Source organism: Ictidomys tridecemlineatus, chromosome 5 (assembly GCF_052094955.1).
Source record: "Ictidomys tridecemlineatus isolate mIctTri1 chromosome 5, mIctTri1.hap1, whole genome shotgun sequence".
Classification (NCBI taxonomy): Eukaryota; Metazoa; Chordata; class Mammalia; order Rodentia; family Sciuridae; genus Ictidomys; species Ictidomys tridecemlineatus.
Genome location: NC_135481.1, coordinates 37843199 through 37857247, shown reverse-complemented (window position 1 = coordinate 37857247; position 14049 = coordinate 37843199). Strand labels below are relative to the sequence as shown.

General features: G+C 35.8%; 1 protein-coding gene across 10 annotated transcripts in view; it reads left to right on the top strand.

Moving 5' to 3' along the window:
- Ganc (glucosidase alpha, neutral C) overlaps positions 1-14049 on the top strand; it is an 88369-nt gene that overhangs the window by 31191 nt on the left and 43129 nt on the right. The window lies entirely within an intron of this gene.

Here is a 14049-nt window from a genome sequence, read left to right as displayed (position 1 = left end):
AAAAATTTAAAAAATAAAGGCATAGTGTCCATCCACAACTAAAAAAAAGAAAGAAAGAAAGAAGGATACCTGAATGTAAACAACAAAAATGTTAAACTCCTAGAAGATAACAAAGAATAATACCTAAATGACCTTGAATATGATAATATCTTCTTTAGATATAATATCAAAGAAACAATTGACAAAACTTAACTTCATTAAAATTAAAAACTTCTTTTTTTTTTGAGAGTCTTGCTAAATTTCTAGGTTTGTCTTAAGCTTCTGATCCTCCTGCCTCAGCCTCCTGAGTAGCAGGGATTACAGGTGTGTAACACAGCTGGGGTTGTGGCTCAGCAGTAGAGCGCTTGCCTAGCATGTGTGAGGTGCTGGGTTCTATGCACATAAAAATAATAAATAAAATAAAGGTATTGTGTCCAACTACAACTAAAAAAAAATTAAAAACTCTGCCCTATGAAAGATAATGTCAAGAGAACATAAAAACAAGCTGTAGACTAGGAGAAAATATTTGCAAAAGACCCATCTGATAAAAGATTATTATCCAAAGTATATAAAGAGCTAAACTTGATAGTAAGAAAACAAATCCCAGTTAAATAGTAGGCAAAAAAATTATTAACAACTCACAAAAGAAGATACACAAATGACAAGTGGGCATGTAAACTTCATTAGGGAATTGCAAGTTGAAATAAGGAGATTCTAACACATATCTATTAGAATGACCAAAATCTAAAACCCTGATAACATCAACTATTGTAGAGGATGTGGAACAACAGAAATTAATTCATTGCTAGTAGGAATGCAAAATGTTACAGCCAGGAGCTGGGGATGTGGCTCAAGCGGTAGTGCGTTCGCCTGGCATGCGTGCGGCCCGGGTTCAATCCTCAGCACCACATACAAATAGAGATGTTGTGTCCACCGAAAACTAAAAAATAAATATTAAAATTCTTTCTCTCCTCTCTCTCTCTCTCTTTCTCTCTCTCTCTCTCTCTTTCTCTCTCTCTTTAAAAAAAAGGATTTTCTTAAAAAAAAATGTTACAGCCACTTTTGGAAGAAATTAGGCTATTTCTTTCAGAACTGAACTTATTCTTCCCATATTATCTAGCAATCACATTCCTTGGTATTTTCTCAAATGTATTGAACACTTATGTCCACAAAGAAAAACATGGAAGCAACCAAAATATCTATTAGGTAGGTTAATTGACTAACTGTGGAACACCCAGATAATGGAATATACTATTCAGCACTAAGAAGAAATGAGCTGTCAAGCCATGAAAATATCATGGAGGACCAGGGAATAAAATTGATCAAATTATGTGCATATGTGAACATGGCATGCTGAATCCCACTCAAGTATAATAATTATGAACATTTTTTAAATGTTTAAAAACAAATATCATGGAAGAAATTCATATGCCTATTACTAAATGACAGAAGCTAATCGTAAATCTGGGCATCTGATTACATACTGTGTAATTCCAACTATAGGACATTCTAGAAAAGATAAAACTGTGGAGATAGTAAAAAGATTAGTAGTGGCCAGAGGTTGTAGGAACAGAGCACAGAGGACTTTATAGTAGCAGAACTACTCTATGTGATACTACAATGGAGGATTCATGTCATACATTTATCTATGCCTCAATTGCTTTAAAAAATAAAGTTTATTAATATTTTAAAATTAAAAGGTAGGCATGCATTGTAATCCCTGCTACTCAGGAGGCTGAGGCAGGAGGATTACAAGCTCAAGACAAATCTAGAAATTTAGCAAGACTCTCAAAAAAAAAGAAGAAGAAGAAGAAAAAGAACTATGGATATAGCTCAGCTCAGCTCAGCAGTAGAGCACTTGCCTAGCATGTATAACATCCTAGGTTCCATCCCTACTACCACAAAAATAAATAAATAGTAAAATACCAGGGAAATTTTTTAACATCTATAAGAATTAAAAAATTAATATGTACAGGGTTGGGGTTGTGGCTCAGCGGTAGAATGCTCACCTAGCACATGCAAGGCCCTGGGTTTGATCCTCAGCACCACATAAAAATAAATAAATAAATAAAGTAAAGGTATTGCATCCAACTACAACTAAAAAATTTAAAAAAAAATTTAAAGCATTAATATGTACAAATTGGGCACAATAGCTCATGCCTGTAATCCCAGCAGTTCAGGAGACTGAGGCAGGAGGATTGCAAATTCAATTGCAATGTCAGCAATTTAATGAGGCCCTAAAGACTTAGCAAGAGAAAATAAAACATTTTAAAAAAAGGGGGTTGGGAAGAGTTCCAAGATGGCAGAATAGAGGAGGTCGTGTTCCTGGCTGTTCTGTGGCATGAAACCAAGAAAGCAAGGTGGGTGAACAAAAAAAAAAAAAAAAAGGAAGGGAGGGACTTTATTCAAATCTAAAACTGAATATTCAAAGCAGACATGGGACACGGGATGTTGGATATAATAAAATAAGGAAAAAAATCCCCACTGGCATAGGTGCTGCCACAGCCCAGTCAGAAGCTCCAGATAGAGAGGTCCATCCATGAGCATAGTAGAGAGAAAATGGAAGTAAAGAAACTGGCATTTTGGGGAGGCCTGAGGTATGTCTGGGTTTGGAACATTTAGAGACCAAAGAGATTGCTCAACAAACCCGAAGAACTCTCTGCAAGATATTTGTGTGGGGAAAGAAGCTGCCATCTCTCCAGGTAGCATTCAGAGGACAAAGGAAAGAACCATTTTGCAGCTTCTTCAAGAGGTCTAGCAACTGAGGAAGCCAATTCCTAGCAAACCCAAGTTTGGCCCAAAATACAGGCTCAGTAATACACACTATGTGTGACATAGAGTGTGCTTAAGTAACCAGAAGAAAATCAAACATGGAGAAAGGTTTATACAGGGGACAACTGATGGAGGAAACCCACCCAGCTTTTCCCCTCACCCTCCAATCCAGCTGGGAGAGTCACATTTGGCCAGGAATTCAGAAGGGTAGGGGGCATGAGAAATTTTTGAAGTTAACCCAAGACCAGGAAATTTGGGGTCTGTAGGTGACATAGGGGACTAAAAATTGGCTCCCCCACCACACAAGTGGAACCCAGGTGAGATCCCTGGGGTATAGTGTTCCAGTGTGGAGCAAAACTGGGCATTGGAGGTGTGCTGATTTAAATCTTTAGACCAATTAGCATTCATCAAAGAGCCTGGAGCCTGCCTAAGCCTAAAACCCTGCCTCCAGGAACTCCACCTGTGGGACTCTACCTCTCTCACTCCAGCAATCTAGAGGGTGTAACATCACACTCCAGAAGACCCCACCAAAAAATGCTGAGAAGTTGAGACTATTTTGAATTCCAATGGAAAGAATTCTTTAAATTTTCATGAAGACTTTTTTTTCCTTTCTTTGTTTTTATAAATTCTTTTTCACTGTTTCATTGTGACTTTAATGGACATTTATACAGTTTCCTTTATTTTTTTTTCCTCTGGCATTTCTGAATACAGTTATTTAACATGGATTAGTTTCTTATGAAGTATGATGTTTGACTAGTATAGTTCAGTTCTGCTTTGTATTCTTTTATTTTTATTTAAAAATTTTTGCTTTATATTTTTATCCTGTTTCCTTTGATTCTCTCTTTTCTTCTGCTAACAGCCAATTTCTATTTTTCTCTCTTTTGCTCTTCTTTTAATCTTTTTCTTCTGTCTTCTCTCCTCCTTATAATTATCACATCCTATATCACTTTTGTTCTCTTCCTGTCCATCATCTGAAAATGTAAACCCTTTTATAAACTTGCTATTTTTATGTTAGGCAATAACTGATCATATCATTTCTGTTTACTGTGATAATTAACATTATAGATATCATAGTAGGAACTATTTGGATTAATGCTATATATTGTTTGCATTGGTGATTGTTGTTATTTGTTTCCATCTAAACAGTGAGGTAATGGAAACCTTCAGGGACACTTTAAGTTCACAGGGCAGAAATTTTACTGCCTCGGAGCCATACTGTTAAATGGGGAGACACACAAACAACATGAAAAGGCAACAGAACAAATCACCCCAAGCAAACCAAGATACTCCAATAACAAAAAACATTAACAACACAGTGGAAGAAATGTCAGAGAAGGAGTTTAGAATGTACATGGTTAAATTAATCTGCAAAGTAAAAGATGATGTAAGAGTGCAAATAGAGGTAGCAAAAGATCACTTTAATAAAGAGAGATTCTGAAAAAAAAACACTAACAGAAATCCTTGAGGAAGATTCCAACATGGCGGCGGGCGCGGAGAGATCAAGTCTCTGACCTCTTCAGCTGTGCAGGCATAGGGAGTCGTAAACAGCCTAATTCTGTTTGCTCAGGATCACTAGGCAATGCTGAGCTGACGTGGATCTGGGACGAGCAGTCTGGGCCTCTCAGAACACACACTGAACCCGGATCGGCTGAATTCAAGCTCCCGTTCGCCTGCTTCCCGCAGACAAACAGCTGTGACTCAGCACTAATCCATCCGGCTGAAACAACTGGTCAGCCCTTCTGATCCTACGGAGGTAAATGCCAACCGAGCCTTCATAGGTAGTGGCCACAGGTTTGAAACGGGGCTTGGGAGAGACAGTAAGGACCCACCCGTTGCACTGGTCACCCGGCAAAGGGAAACGAACTGTCGCCATTTGCAAGAGATACCACCATGGCAGAGAACTGACGTCATCAGACTGCGGCGGAGGAGATTACTTCATTGAAACCTGCGGCTACAGGTGTGTAATCCCCTAGCCTTCCCTCTCCACACATCGGGGAAACCTTAAGGGCCAATCTCAGCTCTCCTGTAAGGGCCCCTCCCAGCTCTCCCGTGAGCACGGTAGCCTGACCGAGGGAATTAGAGGTGGCGCGGGACCACAGCGCGGGACTACCACTCCAACCAGTGCTGACAGCTGAGGTCTCTTGCACCAGCTACCGGGGGTGTGGCTACCGGAGGGGCAGTAAAATTCGCTGAGGATTCTCAGCCCCAAGCTCTACAAACTTAGGGTCTGAGGGATTGGCAAACTGGAAGAGTGTGCCCAGTCATTCATGACAACAGGGCTCCCAGGAGCAACAGACCTGGCGTGTACCCAGTATTGTGGTGAGCGGCACCCGTGAGAGGGGCCTGGCTAGAGGAAAAGTGGGGAAGTGACTAGACACAAGAGGACGCCCTAGGCACCCAGGATTGGAGACTCGCCCAGTCTGGGAGAAGGAGCTGCTGCACAGTGATTGGTTTCCGCGTATTGATAGGAGAAACTTGGCCTGGTGGTCACAGCGCCACCTACTGGAAGAGAAGTTAATCAAACTCTAAGACTGCATTTATTAGTTTTTTTTTTTTTCTTTTTTCCTTTTTTTTTTTTTAATTTTGATTTCGGGTTTTTTTTTCATTTTCATTTTTCTTTCTTGTTTTATTAATTTTTTTTACATTTTTTTCTTCCAATGTTAATTTTAATTTTTTTCTTATTATTTAAAATTTTTTTTTATTTCCTATTTTTTTCTTCTTTTGTCTTTTCATTTCTTTTCAATTATCTTACCCCCCCTTCCTTGAATTCTACCTGCTTACTCTCATTCTCTTTAGTGACTTTTTCCCTTCCCTTCTAATACCTTTCCTCCCAAGCATCAAATAAATTTATAGGAGTAAACAGTAACTCAGCAGTCAAACAGAAGAAGAAGTAACATGAGCAGCTTCAAAAAGCAAGGAAGAAAAGGAGTACAAACAATGCAGGACAGCCTAAATATTCAGGAGGACCTAGAGTCATCAGAAAAATGGTCATATAAAGAACTCAAGGAACACCTTAGACAGATGGAATGGAACCTTAAAGAGGATACGAGACAGCAAATTCAAGCAGCGAAAGAACACATTGAGAATGTATTACACAAACAGATAAAAGAAGAAGTTAAGCACCTTTATCAGGAGATAGAGATTATAAAAAAGAATCAAACCATAGTCTTAGAAATGAAGGAAACTATAAACCAAATTAAAAACTCAATTGAGAGTATCACTAACAGAGTGGAGCAAGTAGAAGCCAGAACGTCAGATAATGAAGACAAAATATTTCATCTTGAAAAGAGTCTAGCCAACTCAGAAAGGCTGGTAAAAAATCATGAGAAAAACATCCAAGAGTTATGGGATAACATAAAAAAACCAAACTTACGAGTCATCGGGATAGAAGAAGGTACAGAGATTCAAACCAAGGGAATGAGTAACCTGCTGAATGAAATAATTACAGAAAACTTTCCAGAAATAAAAAAGGAAACAGATATACAAATTGAAGATGCATACAGGACACCGAGCACACAAAATCACAGTAGACCAACGCCAAGACACATTGTTATGAAGATATCCAATATACAGAACAAAGAGAAAATATTAAAAGCTACAAGAGAAAGGAGACAGATTACATTCAGGGGTAAACCAATAAGGTTAACAACGGATTTTTCATCACAGACACTGAAAGCAAGAAGGTCATGGAACAATGTATTTCAAACACTGAAAGACAATGGATGCCAACCAAGAATTCTGTATCCAGCAAAATTAAGCTTCAGGTATGACAACGAAATAAAAATCTTTCATGATAAACAAAAGTTAAAAGAATTTGCAGCCAGGAAACCAGCATTGCAAAGCATTTTGAGCAAAACACTACACGAGGAAGAAATGAAAAACAGTAACCAAAACCATCAGAGGGAAGTGCCTCGGTAAAGACAGAGGGCGAGGGGAAAAATAATCATGGAGAAACAAACTAAATTTTTTTTTTAAAAAAAGGATAAATAATCAAACATGGATGGAAGTACAAACCATATATCAATAGTAACTCTGAATGTTAATGGCTTAAACTCTCCAATAAAGCGACATAGGCTGATATCATGGATTAAAAAAACAAATCCAACAATATGCTGCATCCAGGAGACACATCTGATTGGAAAAGACATACACAGGCTGAAGGTGAAAGGATGGGAAAAAATATACCACGCACACGGTCCTCGTAAGCAAGCAGGGGTGGCCATCCTCATATCGAATAAAATCGACTTCAAGACTAAGTTAATCAAAAGGGATAAAGAAGGACATTATATACTGTTGAAAGGAACCATTCACCAACAAGACATAACAATTATCAATATTTATGCACCAAATAATGGCGCTGCGACATTCATAAAACAAATTCTCCTCAAGTTCAAGAATCAAATAGACCACAACACAATAATTATGGGTGACTTCAACACACCTCTCTCACCATTGGACAGATCCTCCAAACAAAAGTTGAATAAGGAAACTATAGAACTCAATACCACAATCAATAACCTAGACTTAACTGACATATATAGAATATATCAACCATCATCAAATGGATATACTTTTTTCTCAGCAGCACATGGATCCTTCTCAAAAATAGACCATATATTATGCCACAGGGCAACCCTCAGTAAATATAAAGGGGTGGAGATAATACCATGCATTTTATCTGATCATAATGGAATGAAACTGGAAATCAATGATAAAAGAAGGAAGGAAAAATCCTACATCACATGGAAAATGAACAATATGTTACTGAATGATCAATGGGTTACAGAAGACATAAAGGAGGAAATCAAAAAATTCTTAGAGATAAATGAGAATACAGACACAACATATCGGAATCTATGGGACACAATGAAAGCAGTTTTAAGAGGAAAATTCATCGCCTGGTGGTCATTCCTCAAAAAAAGAAAAAACCAACAAATAAATGAGCTCACACTTCATCTCAAAGCCCTAGAAAAGGAAGAGCAAAACAACAGCAAATGTAGCAGAAGGCAAGAAATAATTAAAATCAGAGCGGAAATTAATGAAATTGAAACAAAAGAAACTATTGAAAAAATTAACAAAACTAAAAGTTGGTTCTTTGAAAAAATAAATAAGATCGACAGACCTTTAGCCATGCTAACAAAGAGAAGAAGAGAGAGAACTCAAATTACTAACATACGGGATGAAAAAGGCAACATCACAACAGATGCTACAGAAATACAGAAGACAATTAGAAATTATTTTGAAAACCTATATTCCAATAAAATAGAAGATAGTGAAGACATCGATAAATTTCTTAAGTCATATGATTTGCCCAGACTGAGTCAGGAGGATACACACAATTTGAACAGACCAATATCAATGGATGAAATTGAAGAAGCCATCAAAAGACTACCAACCAAGAAAAGCCCAGGACCGGATGGGTATACAGCGGAGTTTTACAAAACCTTTAAAGAAGAATTAATACCAATACTTTTCAAGTTATTTGAGGAAATAGAAAAAGAGGGAGCTCTTCCAAATTCATTCTATGAGGCCAACATCACCCTGATTCCGAAACCAGACAAAGACACCTCAAAGAAAGAAAACTACAGACCAATATCTCTAATGAACCTGGATGCAAAAATCCTCAATAAAATTCTGGCGAATCGAATACAAAAACACATCAAAAAAATTGTGCACCATGATCAAGTAGGATTCATCCCTGGTATGCAAGGCTGGTTCAATATACGGAAATCAATAAATGTTATTCACCACATCAATAGACTTAAAGATAAGAACCATATGATCATCTCAATAGACGCAGAGAAAGCATTCGACAAAGTACAGCATCCCTTTATGTTCAAAACACTTGAAAAACTAGGGATAACAGGAACGTACCTTGACATTGTAAAAGCTATCTATGCTAAGCCTCAGGCTAGCATCATTCTGAATGGACAAAAGTTGATGGCATTCCCTCTAAAATCTGGAACAAGACAGGGATGCCCTCTATCACCACTTCTATTCAATATAGTTCTCGAAACACTGGCCAAAGCAATTAGACAGACGAAAGAAATTAAAGGCATAAAAATAGGAAAAGAAGAACTTAAATTATCACTATTTGCAGATGACATGATTCTATACTTAGAAGACCCAAAAGGGTCTACAAAGAAACTACTAGAACTAATTAATGAATTCAGCAAAGTGGCAGGATATAAAATCAACACGCATAAATCAAAGGCATTTCTGTATATCAGCGACAAAACTTCTGAAACGGAAATGAGGAAAAACACTCCATTCACAATATCCTCCAAAAAAATAAAATACTTGGGAATCAACCTAACAAAAGAGGTGAAAGATTTATACAATGAAAACTACAGAACCCTAAAAAGAGAAGTAGAAGAAGATCTTAGAAGATGGAAAAATATACCCTGTTCATGGATAGGCAGAACTAACATTATCAAAATGGCGATATTACCAAAAGTTCTCTATAGGTTTAATGCAATGCCAATCAAAATCCCAATGGCATTTCTTGTAGAAATAGAGAAAGCAATCATGAAATTCATATGGAAAAATAAAAGACCCAGAATAGCAAAAGCAATTTTAAGCAGGAAGTGTGAATCAGGCGGTATAGCGATACCAGATTTCAAACTATATTACAGAGCAATAGTGACAAAAACAGCATGGTACTGGTACCAAAACAGGCGAGTGGACAAATGGTATAGAATAGAGGACACAGAGACTAATCCACAAAGTTACAACTATCTTATATTTGATAAAGGGGCTAAAAGCATGCAATGGAGGAAAGATAGCATCTTCAACAAATGGTGTTGGGAAAACTGGAAATCCATATGCAAAAAAATGAAACTGAATCCCTTCCTCTCGCCATGCACAAAAGTTAACTCTAAATGGATCAAGGAGCTTGATATCAAATCAGAGACTCTGCGTCTGATAGAAGAAAAAGTTGGCTCTGATCTACATATTGTGGGATCGGGCTCCAAATTCCTTAATAGGACACCCATAGCACAAGAGTTAATAACAAGAATCAACAAATGGGACTTACTTAAACTAAAAAGTTTTTTCTCAGCAAGAGAAACAATAAGAGAGGTAAATAGGGAGCCTACATCCTGGGAACAAATTTTTACTCCTCACACTTCAGACAGAGCCCTAATATCCAGAGTATACAAAGAACTCAAAAAATTAGACAATAAGATAACAAATAACCCAATCAACAAGTGGGCCAAGGATCTGAACAGACACTTCTCAGAGGAGGACATACAATCAATCAACAAGTACATGAAAAAATGCTCACTATCTCTAGCAGTCAGAGAAATGCAAATCAAAACCACCCTAAGATACCATCTCACTCCAGTAAGATTGGCAGCCACTATGAAGTCAAACAACAACAAGTGCTGGCGAGGATGTGGAGAAAAGGGTACACTTGTACATTGCTGGTGGGACTGCAAATTGGTGCAGCCAATTTGGAAAGCAGTTTGGAGATTCCTGGGAAAGCTGGGAATGGAACCACCATTTGACCCTGCTATTGCCCTTCTCGGGCTATTCCCTGAAGACCTTAAAAGAGCATGCTACAGGGATGCTGCCACATCAATGTTCATAGCAGCACAATTCACAATAGCTAGACTGTGGAACCAACCCAGATGCCCTTCAATAGATGAATGGATAAAAAAAATGTGGCATCTATACACAATGGAGTACTATGCAGCAATAAAAAATGACAAAATCATAGAATTTGCAGGGAAATGGATGGCACTAGAGCAGATTATGCTTAGTGAAGCTAGTCAATCCCTAAAAAACAAATACCAAATGTCTTCTTTGATATAATGAGAGCAACTATGAACAGAGCAAGGAGGAAGAGCAGGAAGAAAAGACTAACATTAAACAGAGTCATGAGATGGGAGGGAAAGGAAGAGTAAAGGGAAATTGCATGGAAATGATGGGAGACCCTCATTGCTATACAAAATTACATATAAGAGGTTGTGAGGGGAATGGGAAAATAAACAAGGAGAGAAATGAATTACAGTAGATGGGGTAGAGAGAGAAGATGGGAGGGGAGGGGAGGGGGGATAGTAGGGGATAGGAAAGGTAGCAGAATACAACAATTACTAATTGGGCATTATGTAAAATTGTGGATGTGTAACCGACGTGATTCTGCAAACTGCATTTGGGGTAAAATTGGGAGTTCATAACCCACTTCAATCTAATGTATGAAATATGATATGTCAAGAGCTTTGTAATGTTGTGAACAACCAATAAAAAATAAAAAAAAAAGAAATCCTTGAAATTAAGGAAACAACAAACCAAATTTAAAATTCAATAGAAAGCATCACCAACAGACTAGACCATTTGGAAGACAGAACCTCAGACAATGAATATATACTCTTGAAAATAGAGTTGACCCAGAGAGAAAATGTTAAGAAACCATGAACAGAACTTCCAAGAATTATGGAATAACATGAAAAACACAAATTTAAGATTTATCAGGATAAATGAAGGCATGAAGATATAAGCTAAAGGAATGCACAATCTTTTCAATGAAATAATATCAGAAAATTTTCCAAATCTAAAGAATGAAATGGAAAGTCAAATATAAGAGGTTTACAGGATCTCAGTGTACAAATTACAACAGGCCCACATCATGTCACATTATAATGAAAATGCCTAGCATACAGAATAAGGATAGAATTTTAAAGGCTATAGGAGAAAAATATCAGATTACATGGAGGGGGTAACCAACACAGATCGTAGCTGATTTCCTAACCCAGATCCTCAAAGCTAGGAGGTGCTGGAATAACATATACTGAGCTCTAACAAAGAATCCTATATTCAGCAAAATTAAACTTCATATTTGAAGATGAAATAAGAACCTTCCATGATAAACAAAAATTAAAAGTATTCGAAACCAGAAAGCCTACACTTCAGAATATTCTCAACAAAATATTCCATGAAGAAGAAATGAAAAAAAAAAGTGAAAACCAGCAAAGGGAAGAACTATATTAAAGGAATAGTTAATCAAAGGATAAACTAATTCAAATTACAAAGTAGAAATAAACCAAAATAACTGGGAGCACAAATCATATTTCAATAATAATCTTGAACATTAATGGCCTAAATTCATTAATCAAAAGACATAGACTGGGGCTGGGGTTGTGGCTCAGTGGCAGAACGCTTGCCTTGCACGTGTGAGGCACTGGTTTCAATCCTCAGCATCACATGAAAATAAATAAACAAAATAAAGATCTTTTGTCCATGTATAACTAAAAAAAATTCTTAAAAAAGACATAGACTGGCAGATTGGATTAAAAACAAGACCCAACAATGTGCTATCTCCAAGAAACTCACTTCATAGGCAAAGACATCCACAAACTGATGGTGAAAGGATAGGAAAAAACATACCACTCATATGGATGACATAAACAGCAGAGGTTTCTGTTCTCATATCAGATAACGTGGACTTCAAGCCAAAGTTAATCACAAGGAACAAAGAAGGATATTTCATATTGCTTAAGGGAATTATATATCAACAAGACAACAATCATACTTATGACCCAAACAACAGAGCATCTATGTACATCAAGCAAACCCTTCTCAACTTCAAGAATCAAATAAACCACAACACAGTAATATTGGGTTTGAACACTTTTTTCCATATATAAAAACAAATATGAATATATATGTAAAAATATACATGAAAATATTTAAATGGGTATGGATTTGTATATAATTATTTTTCTTTTGAGATGAATGTTTATAATTTTCTTAAGATTCTAGATATGATTATGTAACAGAATATATATAAAAACCTACAGGTAGGATTTTGGTTGCCATTAGGGTATATATATATGTATATGAATGTATATAAATATATACAGAATATATATGTGAAAATATATATGGATATTCAAAGTAATATTTATAATTTTTGTTAAAAAGGCTCATGATTATGGGTAAGACTAGATTTAGTTCTGAATTATGGCTTTGGTTTAGGGGATGGGTTACCTTTGGAACATATATGTCAATATATATGAATATAAATATGAATATAGAGGTAATATCACATATCAAAATTTATATATATATACTTTTATCTATGGATATTTTTAAGGTAAGCAATATTGTTATGTGTGAAATCTAGGTTATACCTATGGAAATGAGCATATACATATAAAATATCCATGGGTTTTTATGTGAATTTGTGAATTTATGAATTTATATCCCCAAATACACAGGTACAATCATGTAAAATGTTATAGTTTATATGTATAGAGGTTCTCCAAGGTATATGGTGGGTATAGGACTAATATAGAAAAATAAATAGGGTTAGTTTAGGGATTGAAATTTTTATTCAAATGTAGGAATACAAAAATGAATATATATGTAAAAATATACATGAAAATACTTAAATGGATGTAAATTTGTATATAGTTATTTTTCTTTTGAGGTTAATGTTTTGTTTTAGTTATAGTTTATAATTATGTAACTGAATATATATATGAAAATGTATGAGCAGGAATTTGGTTGCTGTTATGGTATATTCATATATATATACATGAATATATATAAACATGAATATGTGAAAATATATATGGATATTTAAACTAAAAAAAATTTAAAAAGGGTCTGAAACTAAAATGATAAAAGAAAGTTATAGGTATGGAAATATTTTAATATGGAAAGTTAGGAGGTGAAAGAAATGTATCTTGATGAGAAAGTATTTTGCTGGCGAAGTAATATTCTTGGACTAAAGTTCAAGATGAAAGGGGACTAAAACTAAGGATGTAAATTTGTACATGTCAAAGTAAGTCACAGAAGGTTTGTGGAAGGTAAATTTCAAAAAGTTTGTGTTTATGATTAAATTGGCTATAATTAGCACAAAGTTATTTAAACTTTAATGTACTGATATGAAGAAAAGTCAGAATTGTTAATCTGCTCTTATCTATCAATGATTTTCTTGTTTTTTTGTTAGGTTTTATTACTTGGGGAAACTAAGTCTTAAAGGAATTAGGTTTGTAGCTGTTTTAAAGTCAAATGATTATTTTGTAATTGGTTAAACAAACAACTGTTATTTAGATCATAACAATATTGTTGATATCCAAAATATATGTAACTAGGTATATGTATGCATCTGAGAACTATCTATCTAAGCTTTGTCTAAGTCTTATGTAAAAGCTTATAAAATGAAAGTTTATATAATTTTACTGACAAGACAACCAATAAGTGTTCTCATTTATACATTGTATCCGACACAGAAAGGCCACACTATCATTTGAAGACCTGTCGTATATATGTATGCTTTGACTAAGTCTA